Source organism: Hypanus sabinus, unplaced genomic scaffold (genome assembly GCF_030144855.1).
Source record: "Hypanus sabinus isolate sHypSab1 unplaced genomic scaffold, sHypSab1.hap1 scaffold_382, whole genome shotgun sequence".
Lineage (NCBI taxonomy): Eukaryota > Metazoa > Chordata > Chondrichthyes > Myliobatiformes > Dasyatidae > Hypanus > Hypanus sabinus.
The window spans coordinates 316,801-325,582 of NW_026781273.1; positions in this window are offsets into that span (position 1 = coordinate 316,801).

An 8,782-nucleotide genomic window follows, 5' to 3' on the forward strand; every position below is an offset into this window, starting at 1 on the left:
CATACCTTGATTTGTCCTTCCAAAATGGAACACCTCACACTTGTCTGCATTAAATTCCATCTGCCATTTTCTGGCCCATTCTTCCAGTTGGTTCAGATCCCTCTGCAAGCTTTAAAAGCCTTCCTCGCTGTCCACAACGCCTCTATCTTAGTGCCATCCGCAAACCTGCTGATCCAATTTATCGCATTATCATCTAGATCATTGATACAGACAACAAACAACGATGGTCCCAGCCCAGATCCCTGAGACACACCACTAGTCACAGGCCTCCAGTCTGAGAAACAATCATCCACTACCATTCTCTGTCTTTTCCCACACAGCCAATTCGAATCCAGTTTACAACCTCTCCATGGATACCTAGTGTCTGGACCTTTAGAACTAACCTCTTATGTGGGACCTTGTCAAAGGGCTTACAAAAGTCAATGTAGACAACATCCACAGCCTTTCCTTCCTATGCATTCTTGGTAACCTCCTCGAAAAACACTACAAGATTCATTAAACATGGTCTACCACACACAAATCCATGCTGACTATCTTTAATCAGCCCTTGGCTGTCCGAATCCTTGTATATCCGATCTCTCAGAACAACTTCTGATAATATACCTATTACTGATGTCAGGCTCACTGGGCTGTCCCGTCTATGCACAGCTGTGATATTCCCCTGACAGGTAATGTCACTTCTCATCCTTTCATCCCTCCCACCTATCACGTCTGAAACAATGGAAACCCGGAACATGAAGCTGCCAGTCTTGCCCCTCCTGCAAACCAAGTCTTACTAATAGCAATAATGTCGAAATCATCATGTGCCAATCCATAACCTAAACTCATCTGCCTTCCACACAATACTCCTTGCATTGAAATAGATGCAACTGAGAACATTTCTATCACGTACAAACCATTGATATCTGTCTATACAAGCAGTCCTCGCATGACCCTTATCCTCCTCCACCTCACTATCTTCTCTAACACTCTGCTCCCTCCCCCTGCAATCTAGTTTAAAACCCCCGGAGCAGAACTTGCTAACCTACTGGCAAGGATGTTAGTCCCCTCCAGTTCAGGTGCAAACTGTCCAATTCGAACTGGTCCCACCTCCCCTGGAAGAAAGCCCAATTGTCCAGAAACATGAACCCCTCCCTCATGCACCATCCCCTCAGCCACGTATTTAGCTGCATTATCTTCCTATTTCTAGCCTCACTAGCACGTGGCATGGGTAGCAATCCACCTGTGAGATCTCACTTTCCCACCCCCCTTTCATCCTCTGGGATTTCTGTTCCCACTCCCCCCTCCTTCCAACTGTTGGATCTCCCCTCAGAATCCACCTTCCTCCTGTGGATCCCTCATCCCCACCCCCCATGCTCCTGTGGGATCTCTCTTCCACATCCCTCATCCTGCTGTAGGATATCTCTTCCAAATCCCCATTCCTCCTGTGGGATTTAAACTCTCCACCCTTTTATTCCAGTGTGATCTCTCATCCCCATCCCATCTCCTATTGTGGGATCTCTCTTCACCATCCCCCTTCCTCCTGTGGGATCTCTCTTTCCCATCCCCCTTCCTCCTGTGTGATCTCTCATCCCCATCCCCCTTCCTCCTGTGTGATCTCTCATCCCCATCCCATCTCCTATTGTGGGATCTCTCTTTCCCATCCCCCTTCCTCTGTGGGATCTCTCTTTCCCATCCCCCTTCCTCCTGTGTGATCTCTCATCCCCATCCCCCTTCCTCCTGTGTGATCTCTCATCCCCATCCCATTTCCTATTGTGGGATCTCTTTCCCATCCCCCTTCCTCCTGTGGGATCTCTCTTTCCCATCCCATTTCCTATTGTGGTATCTCTCTTTCCCATCCCATTTCCTCCTGTGGTATCTCTCTACCCCATTCCTTCCTCCTGTGGGAACACTCATCCCCATCCCCCTTCCTGCTGTGGGATCTCTCTTCCCCATCTGCTTTCCTGCTGTTGGATCTCTCTTCTCCATCCCCCTTCCTCCTGTGGACTCTGTTCCCTATACACCTTCCTCTTGTGGGATCCCTCATCACCAGTTCCCTTACTCCTGATGAATCACTCTTCTCCATCCCCCATGCTCCTGTGGGATCTCCCTTCCGCATCCCCTTTCACCCTCTGGGGCCTCTGTTCCCATCCCACTTCCTCCTGTGGGATTTAAACTTCCCATCCCTTTCTTCCTGTGGGATCTCTCTTCCCTATCAACCTGACCACCGTGGGGGCTCTGTTTCCATCCCTCCACTTCCTATGGGATCTTGATTCCCCATTTCCCTTCCTCCTGTACATCTCTCTTCCCCAATCCCCATCCTCCTGTGGGATCACTCTTCCCAATCCCCTACGTCGGGTGGGATCACACTTACCCATCCCACTTCCTCCCGTGGCATCTATTTTCCCCATCCCTCTTCCTCCTATGGGATCTCTCCTACTCATCCCCCAACCTCCTGTATGATCTCGCTTCCCCACCTGTCTCATCTCTCGTCCCCATGCCCGATCATCCTATGGGATCTGTATTCCCCATTCCATTTCCATCTGTGGGATTTCTCTTCCCCATCCACTTTCATCCTGTGGGATCTCTCATCACCATCCCCCTTCCTCCTATGAGTCATCATAATGCCCCCTCTTCCTGTGGGATCTGTCTTGTCCCTGCACACGTATCTCTCTTCCCCATCCCACATCCTCTTGTCGGATCTCCCTTCCCCATTCTCCTTCCAACTGTGGGATATCTCCTCCCCACCATTTTTCTTCCTAGGGATATATCTTCCCCATCCCCCTTCCTCCTGTGGGATCTCTCTTCCCCATCCCCCTTCCTCCTGTGGGATCTCTCTTCCCCATCCCTCCTGTGGGATCTCTCTTCCCCATCCCCCTTCCTCCTGTGGGATCTCTCTTTCCCATCCCTCTTCCTACTGTGGGATCTCTCTTTCCCATCCCCCTTCTTCCTGTGGGATCTCTCTTTCCCATCCCCATTCCTCATGAGGTATCTCTCCTACTCATCCCACATTCTCCTACGGGATCTCTCTTGCCCATTACCTTCCCGCTATTGGATATCTCTTCTCATCCACTTTCCTGCCCTGGCATCACTTTACCCGATCGCACTTCCTCCTGTGGAATCTCACTTCCCCATCCCCTTCTTCCTGTGTAATATCTCTTCCCCACACCCTACCTTCTGTGGGATTTATCTTCCCCACCAGATTTCTCCCTATGGGATCTCTCTATCCCATCCACTTCCTTCTGTTGGACCTCTCTTCCACATTCCACTTCCTCCTCTGGGCTCTCTTCCCCATCCCACTTCCTCTGGTGGGATCGCTCTTCTCCATCCCCCTTCTCCTGTGGGATCCCTCTTCTGCACTCCTCCTACTCCTGTGGTTCCTGTGTTCCATGTCCCCACTTCCTGTGGGATCTCTCTTTCCCATCCCCGTTCCTCCTGAGGTATTTCTCCTACTCATCCCCCTTCCTCCTGTATGATCTCTCTTCCACGTCCCTCCCTTCCTATCAGATCTCTCTTCCCTATGCTCCTTTCTCCTGTCGGATTTATCTTCCCCACCAGCTTTATTCCTCTGGGTTCTTTTTTTCCCATCCTATTACTTCTGTTGGACATCTATTCCACATTCCACTTCCTGCTCTGGTCTCTCCCCCAACAACTTCCTGCTGTTGAATCTCTCTTCCCCATCCCCCTTGCTCCTGTGGGATCTCTCTTCTCCATCACACTGCCTCCTGTGGGATCTCTCTTCTCCATCACACTTCCTCCTGTGAGATCTCTCTTCCCCATCCCACTTCCTCCTGTGGGATCTGTCTTCCCAATCCCACATCCTTCTGCGGGATCTCATCTGCCTTCCACACAATACTCCTTGCATTGAAATAGATGCAACTGAGAACATTTCTATCACGTACAAACCATTGATATCTGTCTATACAAGCAGTCCTCGCATGACCCTTATCCTCCTCCACCTCACTATCTGCTCTAACACTCTGCTCCCTCCCCCTGCAATCTAGTTTAAAACCCCCGGAGCAGAACTTGCTAACCTACTGGCAAGGATGTTAGTCCCCTCCAGTTCAGGTGCAAACTGTCCAATTCAAACTGGTCGCACGTCCCCTGGAAGAAATCCCAATTGTCCAGAAACATGAACCCCTCCCTCATGCACCATCCCCTCAGCCACGTATTTAGCTGCATTATCTTCCTGTTTCTAGCCTCACTAGCACGTGGCATGGGTAGCAATCCACCTGTGAGATCTCACTTTCCCACCCCCCTTTCATCCTCTGGGATTTCTGTTCCCACTCCCCCCTCCTTCCAACTGTTGGATCTCCCCTCAGAATCCACCTTCCTCCTGTGGATCCCTCATCCCCACCCCCCATGCTCCTGTGGGATCTCTCTTCCACATCCCTCATCCTGCTGTAGGATATCTCTTCCAAATCCCCATTCCTCCTGTGGGATTTATACTCTCCACCCTTTTATTCCTATGTGATCTCTCATCCCCATCCCATTTCCTATTGTGGGATCTCTCTTCACCATCCCCCTTCCTCCTGTGGGATCTCTCTTTCCCATCCCCCTTCCTCCTGTGTGATCTCTCATCCCCATCCCCCTTCCTCCTGTGGGGTCTCTCATCCCCATCCCATTTCCTATTGTGGGATCTCTCTTTCCAAACCCCCTTCCTCCTGTGGGATCTCTCTTCCACGTCCTTCCTCCTGGCCGATCTCTCAAGCCCTTCCCCCTTCATCCTGTTTAATGCCTCTCTCTCCACTCCCCTTCCTCCCTTGTGAACTCCCTTCCCCATCACCTTCTTCCTGTGGGATCCCCTCTCCATCCCCTCTCCTCCAGTGGTATCCCTTCCCATCCCCCTTCCTCCTGTGGGATCTTTCTACCCCATCCCTCTTCCCCCTGTGAGTTCTCTCTTCCCCATCCCCCTTCCTCCGGTGGGATCACATTTCCCCTTCCCCTTTCTTCCTATGGGATGTCTCTTCCCCATCCCCCTTCCCCCTGCGAGTTCTCTCTACCCCTTCCCACATCCCCCTGAGGGATATCACTTCCCCATCTCCCTCCTGTGTGATCTCTGCTCCCCATCCCCCTTCCTCCTGTGAGGTCTGTCTTCCCCATCCCCTTTCCTCCTGTGGGATATCCCTTCCCCATCTCCCTTCCTCCTGTGGGAGCTCTCTTCCCATTCGTCCTTCTGCCTGAGTGAACTCTCTTCCCCACACCCCTTCATGGAATCTTAAAATCATAAAACACCAGCGCACAGAAAACAAGCCATTCGGCCCTTCTGCTTTGTGCCGAATCTCTATTCCGCTTGTCCCATTGACCTGTACCCAGTCCATAACCTTCCAGTCCTCTCCCATCCATACACCTATCCAATTTATTTTTAACACTTAAGAGTGATTCCGCATTTTCTACATCAGATGGCAGCTTGTTCCACACTCTCACTACTCTCTCAGTGAAGAATTTCCCCCTAAACCTTTCCCCTTTCACTCTGAACCAAGTCCTCCTGTAATTTATCTCTCCTAATCTATGTGAAAGAGACTATTTGCATTTACCCTGACTATACCCCTCAGAGTTTTGTAAACCTCTTTGAAATCTCCCCGCATTCTTCTATGCTCCAAGGAATAAAGTCCTAACCTGTTCAATCTTTCCTTGTAACTCAACTCCTGAAGACCGGGCAACATCCTAGTAAATCTTCTCTGCACTTGTTCAACCTTACTGATATCCTTCCTATAGTTCAGTGACCAGAACTGCACACAATACTCCATATTTGGCCTTACCAATGTCCTGTACAACCTCACCATAACATCCTAACTCCTATACTCAACTTTGATTTATGAATGCCAGGATGCCAAAAGCCTTCTTTACAACCCTGTCTACCTGTGACGCCACTTTCTGGGAATTATATATCTGAACTCCCAGGTCCCTTTGTTCCTCCACACTCCTCAGTGCCCTACCATTTACTGTGTATGTCATACCTTGATTTGTCCTTCCAAAATGCAACACCTCACACTTGTCTGCATTAAAGTGGTGAATAGTGGTGTGCCTCAGGGATCTGTACTGGGTCCAATCTTGTTTGTCATATACATTAATGATCTGGATGATGGGGTGGTAAATTGGATTAGCAAGTATGCAGATAATACTAAGATGGGTGACATTGTGGATAATGAAGGTTTTCAAAGCTTGTTGTTCAGAGATTTAGGCCAGTTAGAAGAGTGGGCTGAAAGATGGCAGATGGAGTTTAATGCTGATATGTGTGAGGTGATACATTTTGGTAGGAGTAATCCAAAAATGACATATATGGTAAATGGTAGGGCACTGAGGAATGCAGCAGGACAGAGTGATCAAGAGATAATGGTGCAGATTTCCCTGAAGGTGGAATCTCTTGTGGATAGGGTGCTGAAGAAAGCTTTTGGTATACTGGCCTTTATAAACCAGAGCATTGAGTATAGGAGATGGGATGTAATGTTAAAATTGTACAAGGCATTGGTTAGCCCAAATTTGGAGTATTGTGTACTGTTCTGGTCACTGAATTATAGGAAAGATGTCAACAAAATAGAGAGAGTACAGAGTAAATTTACTAGAATGTTACCTGGGTTTCAGCACCTAATGAACAAGCTAGGTCTTTATTCTTTGGAGCATAGAAGGTTGAGGGGGGACTTGATAGAGGTATTTACAATTATGAGGGGGATAGATAGAGCTGACGTGGGTAGTCTTTTTTCCATTGAGAATAGGGGAGATTCGAAAAAGAGGGAATGAGTTGAGAGTGAAAGGGCAAAAGTTTAGGGGTAACACAAGGGAGAACTTCTTTACTCAGAGAGTGGTAGCTGTGTGGAACGAGCTTCCAGTAGAAGTGGTAAAGGCGGGTTTGATTTTGTCATTTAAAAAAAATTGGATAGGTATATGGACAGGAAAGGAATGGAGGGTTATGGGCTGAGTGCGGGTAGGTGGGACTAGGTGAGAATAAGCATTCGGCACAGACCAGAAAGGCCGAGATGGCCTGCTTCCCTGCTGTAATCGTTATCTGGTTATATGTCATATGTTATAAATTCCATCTGCCATTTTCTGGCCCATTTTTCCAGTTGGTCCACATCCCTCTGCAAGCTTTGAAAGCCTTCCTTGCTGTCCACAACGCCTCTATCTTAGTGTCATCAGCAAACCTGCTGATCCAATTTATCACATTATCATCCAGATCATTGATTTCGACAACAAACAACAATGGTCCCAGCACAGATCCCTGAGACACACCACTAGTCACAGGCCTCCAGTCTGAGAAACAATCATCCACTACCACTCTCTGTCTTCTCCCACACTGACAATTTGAATCCAGTTTACAATCTCTCCATGGATACCTCGTGTCTGAACCTTCTGAACTAACATTTTATGAGGGACCTTGTCAAAGGCCTTACTAAAGTCCATGTAGACAACATCCACAGCCTTTCCTTCATATGTATTCTTGGTAACATCCTCGACAAACACTACAAGATTCATTAAACATGATCTAACATGAAAGCCATGTTGACTATCTTTTATCAGCCCTTGACTGTCCAAATCCTTGCATATCCGAACTCTCAGAACACCTTCTGATAAATTACCTACTACTGATGTCAGGTTCACTGGCCTGTAATGACCTGGTGTACTTTTGGAGCCTTTTTCAAACAACGGAACAACATGAGCTACCCTCCAATCCTCCGGCACCGCACCCCTGTCTGAGGACATTTTAAATATTTCTGCCAGGGCCCCTGCAATTTCTACACTAGTCTCTCTCAAGGTCCGAGAAAATATCATGGCAGTTCCGGGGGATTAATCTACCTTTATTCACTGTAAGGCAGCAAGCAGCTTCTCCTCTTTAATCTCTATATGCTCCATGACACTACTGGTTGTTTCCCTTAATTCCATATCCGCTATGCCAGTTTCCTGAGTAAACACTGACGCAAAAAAACTGTTTAAGATCTCCCCCATCTCTTGAGGCTCCACACAGAGACGACCACTCTGATCTTCTAGGGGACCAATTTTGTCCTTTACTATCCTTTTACTCTTAATATACTTGTAGAAACCCTTCGGGTTTACCTTCACATTATCTGCCAAAGCAACCTCATGTCTTCTTTTTGCCTTCCTGATTTCCTTCTTTAGTATTTGCTTACATTTTCTATACTCTTCAAGTACCTCATTTGTTCCTTGTTTCCTATAGCTGCTAAACACCTACTTAAGCAGATCGCCAATATCCCTTGAAAACCAAGGCTCCCTCTGCCTGTTAACTTTGCCTTTAATCCTGGCAGGAACATGCAAACTCTGCACTCTCAAAATTTCACCCTTGAAGGCGTTCCACTTACTGAACACATCCTTGCCAGAAAACAACTTATCCCAATCCACTCTTCCCAGATCCTCTCTCATTTCCACAAAATTGGCCCTTCTCCAATTCAGAACCTTAACTGGCGGACCAGTCCTATCCTTATCCATAATTATCTTGAAACTAATGACATTATGGTCACTGGACCCACAATGTTCACCTACACATACTTCTGTCACCTGACCTGTCTGGTTACTTAATAGGAGATCAGGTACTGCACCCTCTCTCGTTGATACCTCAATACATTGATTTAGAAAACTTTCCTGACACATTTGACAAACTCCACGCCATCTAACCCTTTCTCAGAATGGGAGTCCCCGTCAATATGTGGAAAGTTAAAATCCCCTACAATTACAACTTTCTGTTTCTTACATTGGTGTGCTACCTCTCTACAGATTTGCTCCTCGAATTCTCTCTGACTACTGGGCGGTCTATAATACAACCCTATTAGTGTGGTCACACCTTTCCCGT